Genomic DNA, 9,171 nt, shown 5'->3' with positions numbered 1-9,171 from the left:
GTACTACGATTGTGTTCTGTTCCCTAGGTCAGTACTCATACTTCTTATCCATCCATCTATTCTTCCATCCAATAACAAACACTCAGCTTCTGCTACATGCTAGCTTTGTTTCTCCAGGTAAGTATCAGGTTTTCTGTGCTGTTTGAAGCTACAAATAGCCACATTAGAATTGTCATCCCTCTGTTTAATGATCACCTAAGCAGACCTGATTGCTACTTGGAGGTGAAATGTGAGTGTTATAATTATTAAGTTTTTGGATAAGTTATTCCAGCATTTTGACACGGTGGGCTTCTTGTCTGCCATCACAATCCTGGACCATTTAACACAGTCAAATCAGAGCTTGAGTTTTCTCTAGGATTTAATAATCTGTTAAAGAGAATCAATTGACCTCACCATGGGGCTAGTAGTCAGACTCTTTATGAGCTTGGAAGAATTGAATAATGTGTAAGTTCTTAGTCCTATGGCAGATCATTGGGGAATATTACCTTTGAGCAAATGACGTTTTAATGTTATCAAATAATCTCATATAGGCAGCCACCCACTCAGCTCTGTGAAGGGGCCATCCTGCTGAATAGTTGTTATTAGTTGTTGAGCCAGTGGGGCAGAAGACACACTTGGAGGATATACAAGGGTACCCTTTCAGGCAATGCTTCACTCCTGCAGAAGGATCCTAGGCTCAACAAGTGTAGACCTTCACCTACCTTTCACCACATTCTCCGGGGTCATATAATTTACACAATAAATATTTATGGAATACCTGCTCTGTGCCAGTCAATCTGTTATGTACTTTCTTTTAATATGAATTTTAAAAATTAAAGTCATACTTGTATATGGCTTAAAAAATCAAACAATACTTCAAAATTCTTAAAAAATCAACTAGCCCTTTAAAAATTCATCTCCTCTTCTAATTCTGTCTCTCTAGAAGCAATTACTTAAATTTTTTTTTAGCTCTTACATCTGTTATTTGCTTCTGTCTATCTAAATAACAGCTGGCTCAGTGACTAAAGTGTTCTCCTGCTAATTGAAGGGTTGGTGGTTCGAATCCACCAGATGCTCTGTGTGAAAAAGATGCGGCAGTCTGCTTCCGTAAAGATTTATAGCTTTGGAGACCCTATGGGGCCGTTCTACTCTGCCCTATAGGGTTACTATGAGTCAGAATTGACTCGATGGCAATAGGTTTGACTTTTTTTAATTGCAATTTCTTGATTTGTCAGTTTTAGATATTATTTATTGAATTCCTGTCATTGAAGTTTATAATTTAGCTCTCTTACTTCCCCATCCCTTCAATACAGAAATATTTCACTTCCTCATACAGCCATGTGCTGCATTAAGTTCATTTGGGCAAGGTCCAATTGCATATACACCTGTGTTCCCATAAGTTCAGAAATCCCTATTGGAGAACGGGACATAATTGACATAACGGGACAAAGCAAATGCAACACAATATGTATATCTCATAACTCTTGTATGCAAAGCGATTGTGCTGCCAGGTGTATAATAGGCTTTACGGGGGTTGGTTCGTAATTACAGGTTGTATGTAAGTTGGACTTTCGTAACCCAGGGACTGCCTGTATATAATATGGTATTCACACAATGTCCAAATCACGTAACATCATATTTCACAGAGTGTGTCATGGACGTTAAGCGACACATAAGTGTACTTCCAATAAAATTATGAAATCATTTTTGTTTAGTATTTGCTTTTATTGTTATGACCATAAAATGTTATTTGCAAATAAAGAACTATATATTATACTGTATCTCATTTCTTTTCTGACACTTGCTTTCTCTGAAATTAAACATTTTCTAATTTTTTGTTTCTTAGTTTTCTTCATAAATATCATTAATTCATCCCCAATTCTCTAACAGAACTGAAATTAAAACACTTTGGGTAGCTAGCATTATTTGTTAGAGATATCCCTTCTAGAGGCCTCTGCCCTCCTACTCTAATGAAAAGTGGTTGCTCTTTAGGCCTGTCATGTACAGCTGTATTCTTCATATTTCTTTGTACTATTCTTCTATAAATTCCTTTCATCTGTCTCCTTTGCTGGGTCCCTATTTCCTAGATCAAGTCTTCTGTGATAGACTGTATTAATGGTCCCAGTTCATCATTTTTGCCTGTATCCATGATCTTTATTATATAACTTTGGAGTTTAAAGAAAGGGGCATTTCCACACACCATGTGACTTACTTTGGCCCTTAGGATGAGGGAGAAGTGATGGTTTACCAGTCTGAGCCTAAGCCTGTGTATTTCTGCTCATTCTCTTGTACCTTTGCCATCGTCATAAGAATATCCAGGGCATTCTGCTGAAGGCTGACATATATAGTAGAGCTGGAATCATTCCAGTTGCCCCAGCTGAGGGCAACATAACCAACAAACCCAGCCAAGATTAGCCGAATTGCTTAGACCACCTTCAGCTGTCCCCAGATGCATGAGTCACACAACCCTCGCCATCGAGTCGATTCTGACTCATATCGACCATATAGGACAGAGTAGAACTGCGCCATAGGGTTTCCAAGGCTGTAATCTTTACGGGAGCAGATTGCCACATCTTTCTTCCCTGGAGCAGCTGGTGGATTTGAAACACCGATCTTTCAGTTAGCAGCCAAATGCTTAACCACTGCACACCCAGGGTCCCTGAGATGTAATAAACACTTATTTTTGTATTCCACTGAGGTTTGAGATTACTTATTACGCAGCATTATTGTGGCAAAAGATACCGACACATATTCTTTATTGGTTTTAGCAGTACATGTCCTCCAATATTTTCATGAGGAAGCTTTATTATTGAAATCTTGTATTTAAGAAAATATTTATTTTATTCTCACTTTTGATTGATTTCTTGGCTAGTTGTGTATTTCTAGATTGGAAACATGTTTATCTCAGAATTTAAACTCCTTGATCCATTGTGTTCTAATGCTCAGTGCTGCTATTGAGAATTTGATACCATACTGAAATCTATGACTTGATGTCTTTTGTCGCTTTGAGTATTGCCTCTAATCGATTCTTTCATTCTTCTGCTAGAACTCCACTTATACATATGTTACAGCTTTTTACTGTGCTCTATTTTGACACTTATGCTTTTTTTCTGAGTTTTCCACTTTTTTTATTCTCTTTAGGTTTCAGTTTGGATTTTTTGTAATGAGCTATTTTCCAATTCTCCACTCCTCTCTCTCATTTGCTTATCTAATCCACTGTTGAATCCACCTATTGATTTGTTAATCTCAGTTATTTTATTTTTCAGTTCTAGAATTTCCATTTTATTCTTTCTTAATAGGTTTTAGTTCTAATCAAATTCTTCATCTTGCCATTTATGTTCTTGAATATATTATTATGTTGTTATTAGGTGCCATAAAGTTGTTTCCGAATCATAGTGACCCTATGTACAACAGAACGAAATGTTGCCTGGTCCTGCTCCATCTTCAAAATTGTTGCTATGTTTGAGCCCATTGTTACAATCACTGTGTCAATTCATCTCATTAAGGGTCTTCCTCTTTTTCGCTGACCCTCTGCTTTACTAAGCATGATGTCCTTTTCCAGGTACTGAACCCTTCTGATAACATATCCAAAATATATGAGATAAAGGCTTCCCATCCTTGCTTCTAAGGAGCATTCTGGCTGTATTCCTCCCAAGACAGATTTGTTCATTCTTCTGGCAGTGCATCGTATATTCAGTATTCTTCGCCAACACCATAATTGAAAGGCATCAATTCTTCAGTCTTCCATATTCTTTGTCCAGCTTTCACACGCATATGAGGACACTGAAAACACCATGGCTTGGGTCAGGCACACCTTAGTCCTTAAAGTGACATCTTTGTTTTATAACAGTTTAAGAAAATCTTTTGCAGCAGATTTGCCCAATGCAATTCACTGTTTGATTTCTTGACTGCTGCTTCCATGGGTGTTGATTGTGGATCCAAGTAAAATGAAATCCTTCACAATGTCAATCTTTACTCCATTTATCATGGTGTTGTTTATTGGTCCAGTTGTGAGGATTTTTGTTTTCTTTATGTTGAGGTGTAATCCATACTGAAGGCTGTGGTCTTATTCTTTATCAGTAAGTGCTTCAAGTCCTCTTCACTTTCAGCAAGCAAGGTTGTATCATCTGCATAATGCAGTTTGTTAATGAGTCTTCCACCAATCCTGATGCCCTGTTCTTCTTCATACAGTCCAGCTTCTCAGATTATTTTGCTCAGCATACAGATTGAATAAGGATGGTGAAAGGATACAACCCTGACCCACACCTTTCCTGACTTTAAACCACGCAGTATCCCCTTGTTTTGTTCGAATAGCTGCCTCTTGGTCTATGTACAGGTTCCTCATGAGCACAATTAAGTGTTCTGGAATTCCTATTCTTTGCAATATTATCTATAATTTATTATTATCCACACAGTTAAATGCCTTTGCATAGTCAATAAAACACAAATAAACATCTTCTGGATATTTTCTGCTTTCAGCCAAGATCCATCTGATATCAGCAATGATATCCCTCATTCCATGTCCTCTTCTAAATCTGGCCTGAATTTTTGACAGTTTCCTGTCGATGTACTGCTGCAATCGTTTTTGAATTATCTTCAGCAGAATTTTACTTGCGCGTGATATTGTTTGATAATTTCCACATTCTGTTGGGTCACTTTCTTTGGAATGGGCACAAATATGGATGTCTTCCAGTCAATTGGCCAGGTAGCTGTTTTCCAAATTTCTTGGCATAGATGAGTGAGCGCTTCCAGCATTGCATCCTTTTCTTGACACATCTCAATTGGTATTCCATCAGTTCCTGGAGCTTTGTTTTTCACCAATGCCTTCAGTGAAGCTTGGACTTCTTCCTTCAATATCATTGGCTCTTGATCATATATTACCTCCTGAAATGGTTGAATGTTGACCAATTCTTTCTGGTACAGTGACTTTGTGTCTTCCTTCCATCTTCTTTTTATGCCTCCGGTGTCATTCAGTATTTTTCCCATAGAATCTTTCAATATTGCAACTCTAGGCTTGAATTTTTTCTTCAGTTCTTTCAGCTGGAGAAATGCCAAGTGTGTTCTCTCTTTTTGTTTTCTATCTCCAGGTCTTTGCACGTGTCATTATAATACTTTACTTTGTCTTCTTGAGCTGCCCTTTGAAATCTTCTATTCAGCTCTTTTACTTCATCTTTTCTTCCATTTACTTTAGATATTCCACATTCAAGAGCAAGTTTCAGAGTCTCTTCTGACATCCATTTTGATGTTTTCTTTCTTTCCTGTCTTTTTAATGATCTTTTGCTTTCTTTGTGTATGGTGATGTCCTTGATGTCATCTGACAACTTGTGTGGTCTTAAGCCACTGGTATTCAATGCATCAAATCTATTCCTGAGATGGTCTCTAAATTCAGGTGGGATATACTCAAGGTCGTACTTTGGCTCTTGTGGACTTGTTTTAATTTTCTTCGTCTTCAGCTTGAACTTGCATATGAGCAATGGATGGTCTGTTCTGTAATTGGCCACTGACCTTGTTCTGACTGATGATATTGAGCTTCTCCATCTTGTCTTTCTACAGATGTAGTTGTTTTGATTCCTCTGTGTTCTGTCTGGTGAGGTCCATGTGTATAGTGGCTGTTTATGTTGTTGAAAAATGGTATTTCCCATGAATAGGTCATTGGTCCTGTAAAATTCTATCATGCAATCTCTAGATCATTTCAATCACCAAGGCCATATTTTCCAAATACTGATCCTTCTTTGTTTCCAGTTTTTGCATTCCAATTGCCAGTAATTATCAATGCATATTGACTGCATATCTGATCAATTTCAGCGTGCGGAAGTTGGTAAAAATCTTCAATTTCTTCATCTTTGGCCTTAGTGGTTGGTGAGTAAATTTGAATAATAATCGTATTAACTGGTCTTCCTTCTATGTGTATGGATATTACCACTTACAGAGTAGTACTTCAGGATAGATCCTGAAATGTTCTTCTTGACAATGAATGCTACACCATTTCTCTTCAAGTTGCCATTCCTGGCATGGTAGACCATGGTTTCCTGATTGAAAATGGCCAATATCAGTCCATTTCAACTCACTAATGCTTATCCTAGGCATATTATTATAGCTACTTTGATGTCTGTGTTGATAACTCCAATACCTGGGTTACCTGTGGGCTTGTTTTTATTTTCTTTTCTCTTTGTTTTTAGTCATTTTTTTCTTCCCGGCATGTCTGATAATTTTTAACTTAATGTTGGACATTATGCATAAAAAAAATTTATAGAAGTCTGGATAATTTTGTCTTCTTCCAGAGAGAACTTTCTTCTCTCTGGAAAGGCAGTTACAGTAGAGATGTTTCACCTTGATCCATTTGTGGGTAGTCTATTTCCAGTACTCTGTTACTCCTAGGGTTTTTCCTTTAGGGGATCTATGCTGAAAGTCTGGAGTTGTTTACTAAGACCTCTTATCCTTGGTGAGTGCCTTAGTTTGTTAGTGCTGCTGTACCAAATTTACCACAGAATGGGTGCCTTTAAAAACAGAAATTTATTTTCTCACAGATCTTTAGACTAAAAGTCCAAATCAGATTGTTGGACATGTTGATTGCTTCTGTGGGCCTCTCTCCTTGTTTCTGGTGTCTGTTGACACTTTAGAGGGGTCCTCACATGGCATTTGTCTCCCCCCTTTGTGTATCTCTGTGTCTTTTCTGTTCTTTTCATAAGACATTCTTCAAAAGTGATTAGGTTTAGGACACATGCTACTCTGGTATGACCTTATTAACATGAAAAAAGAAAACTTCTATTTCCAAACAGGGTCATATTTATAGGTACATGTGTTAAGACTCCAACATAACTTTTTTGTGGACACAATTCAATCCATAACAGCAGGCCTTGAGCTCCAAGTTTTGTCTCCCTAACACATTAGTCAATCAAAAACTCTGCTTAATTTTTCAGTCCTAACTGCAGCTTTCTGCTTGGTTTCTCAACTTCTAACCCTGCATAGCTCAAAAATCTGCAAATTCCTTGAAGGGAAAATGTGGCAAAGAATGCCAGCTTTACCCCTTTGTTGTTCCCTTTTCTTCAGGATATTGACTTCCTAAATTCTGGCGGTATAGGTATCCCAGAACTCTAATTTGGGTCTCCTCAAACCGGTTAGACCAACACAAACTCTAAGTCACTCTTTCTGTTCAGCTTCAATGCCATACAGTGCAAGCAAGAAATGTTTGGAGGGAAAAAAGCAGCAACGAATATAAGGTTCACCTTAATGCTTTTCCCTTTTCTTTGTGATCATGGCTCTTCAAGTCCTGACTGCCTTCACTGTCTCCAATGCCTCAAAACAGTTTTTTTTTTTTTTTTTTAAATCCAGCTTTTATAGTTGTTTTAGGTGGAAGAGTTAGTTTGGTATAAGCTACTTAGCTTGAAGTGGACTTTAATTGTTGATCCTTTGTATGTAACCTTTTTGTTTTTCTTCTCTCTGGAAGCTTTCAGGATCCTTTTATCTTTATTGTCAGCATATTGAATTTTCATGATGATATGCCTCAGTGTAAGTCTCTTTTCATATATTACATGACCTTTTCAGTTTTGAAACTTACAACCTTCAGGGTTTGAAACAACTTTCTTGTATTAGTTTTTAAATAATTTGTTTCTCCATTTTATTTTATTTTACTTTTTTGGTTTTTCCTGTTTGCAATTCCAAACATTTTGATATTGGGTCTCCTTGCTGGGTCCCTTAATTTTTAAATGTTTTCCCTCTCATTTGTTATATCTATGTCTCCTCTCTTGTGCTAGTTTATTCAGAGAAGAATCTTCCAATCATATCCTATGGGGCTTAAGTATGGCTTCCAGTATTCCAAGAGCCAAGTAGGAGGTGGTGTAAGGGAAAGAGGATGTTTGAAATGTAGACTTCCACTCAATGCCCCTGTTTTCAACTTGGCACCTTGCCTTTGCCTTCACTTGTATTTTCTGTTTGTAAAGGCCTCCCTTGTTCATCCTCTTCTGAGAATAAATCTCAGTCTTTAGCACAGATGGAGAAGGGCTACACACTACACCAGCTATGGGAAGGAGTTTGCAGTCTAACTCCTCCTTATTAAGATTTGTCTATAATTTTGCTTTTAGCCCATTCCACCCTCAATCTTCAGAGTTACCTGGTGCAATCAGTTCTTGAGAGTTTCCAGATTCTTTGACACATTAGATTATAGACTCACATTTTAGCTTTCTCTGATAAGGCACTTACGCTGCATCCGTGAGCTTTTTAACTTCTAAAATCATCTTGTTATCACTTTCTCCTGTGTTCTTCTCTCCCATTTTCATTGTCCTTATGGATTTATTTCCTTTTAAATATTTATCTCTCTCTCTTTATTATGTAGAACTTTGGGGAAGGAGCAGAGATGAACAGGTGTGTCCAATCCACCATACTTAACAGGAAGTTTTAGGTGCAACACATTTCCACAGCAGGTATTAATATAGATAAAGAAAATCTCAAAAGAACACAGTAAATGACAGAGCCAGAATTAAAACCCTGCCTGGCTTGAAAGCCTTCATTTTGAAAAGATTTTTTTTTTTTTTAAACTTGGAAATTTCCAAGTTTTACTCAGAAGTATGGAGAAATCCAATCTTTTTTCAAAAACCAAGTGACTCATCAAAAATTCTTTCAACACGCCTTCACCTTCTCTATTTAGCAGCAAATTTTCAAATGCTTATCACACAATAATGATTTATAATTTTTCAAAATATAATGTAAGTTTACTAATATATCTTTTATTTTAACTTCTTCTTTTATACTTGAAATTACTAAAACTAAACTCTGGTGAAATTATCCTTTAATGGATACTTTTCTCTAAGTCAGGATTTTTCTTTTCCAATAGAATATTTCTTCTTTCTTTCATAAAGAATAAGTTCCTTGTTTAACCCTTTGCCTAATGCCTACAGATTTCTAGAAAGTCTCTTATTATGTTTCCTTTTGGACTATTCCAGAATACCTTTTTCCTTCTTCTCAGGATTATCTTTGACTCTGTTCCTGGAGACCTTTGGTAAATTTTTTCCTACATACGTACCACACAATTACTAATTTACTCTTTCTCATGGGAAACAAATAGTATCTGCATGAAACCACGGAAGAATTTTTTTCTTTTTCTTTTTTATTGTACTTCAGGTGAAGGTTTACAGAACAAATAGTTTCTCATGAAACAGTAGTACACATATTGTTTTATGACATTGGTTAACAACC

The sequence above is a fragment of the Trichechus manatus genome, unplaced genomic scaffold (assembly GCF_000243295.1).
Source record: "Trichechus manatus latirostris isolate Lorelei unplaced genomic scaffold, TriManLat1.0 scaffold00032, whole genome shotgun sequence".
Taxonomy (NCBI): domain Eukaryota; kingdom Metazoa; phylum Chordata; class Mammalia; order Sirenia; family Trichechidae; genus Trichechus; species Trichechus manatus.
This window is presented reverse-complemented; position numbering follows the sequence as displayed.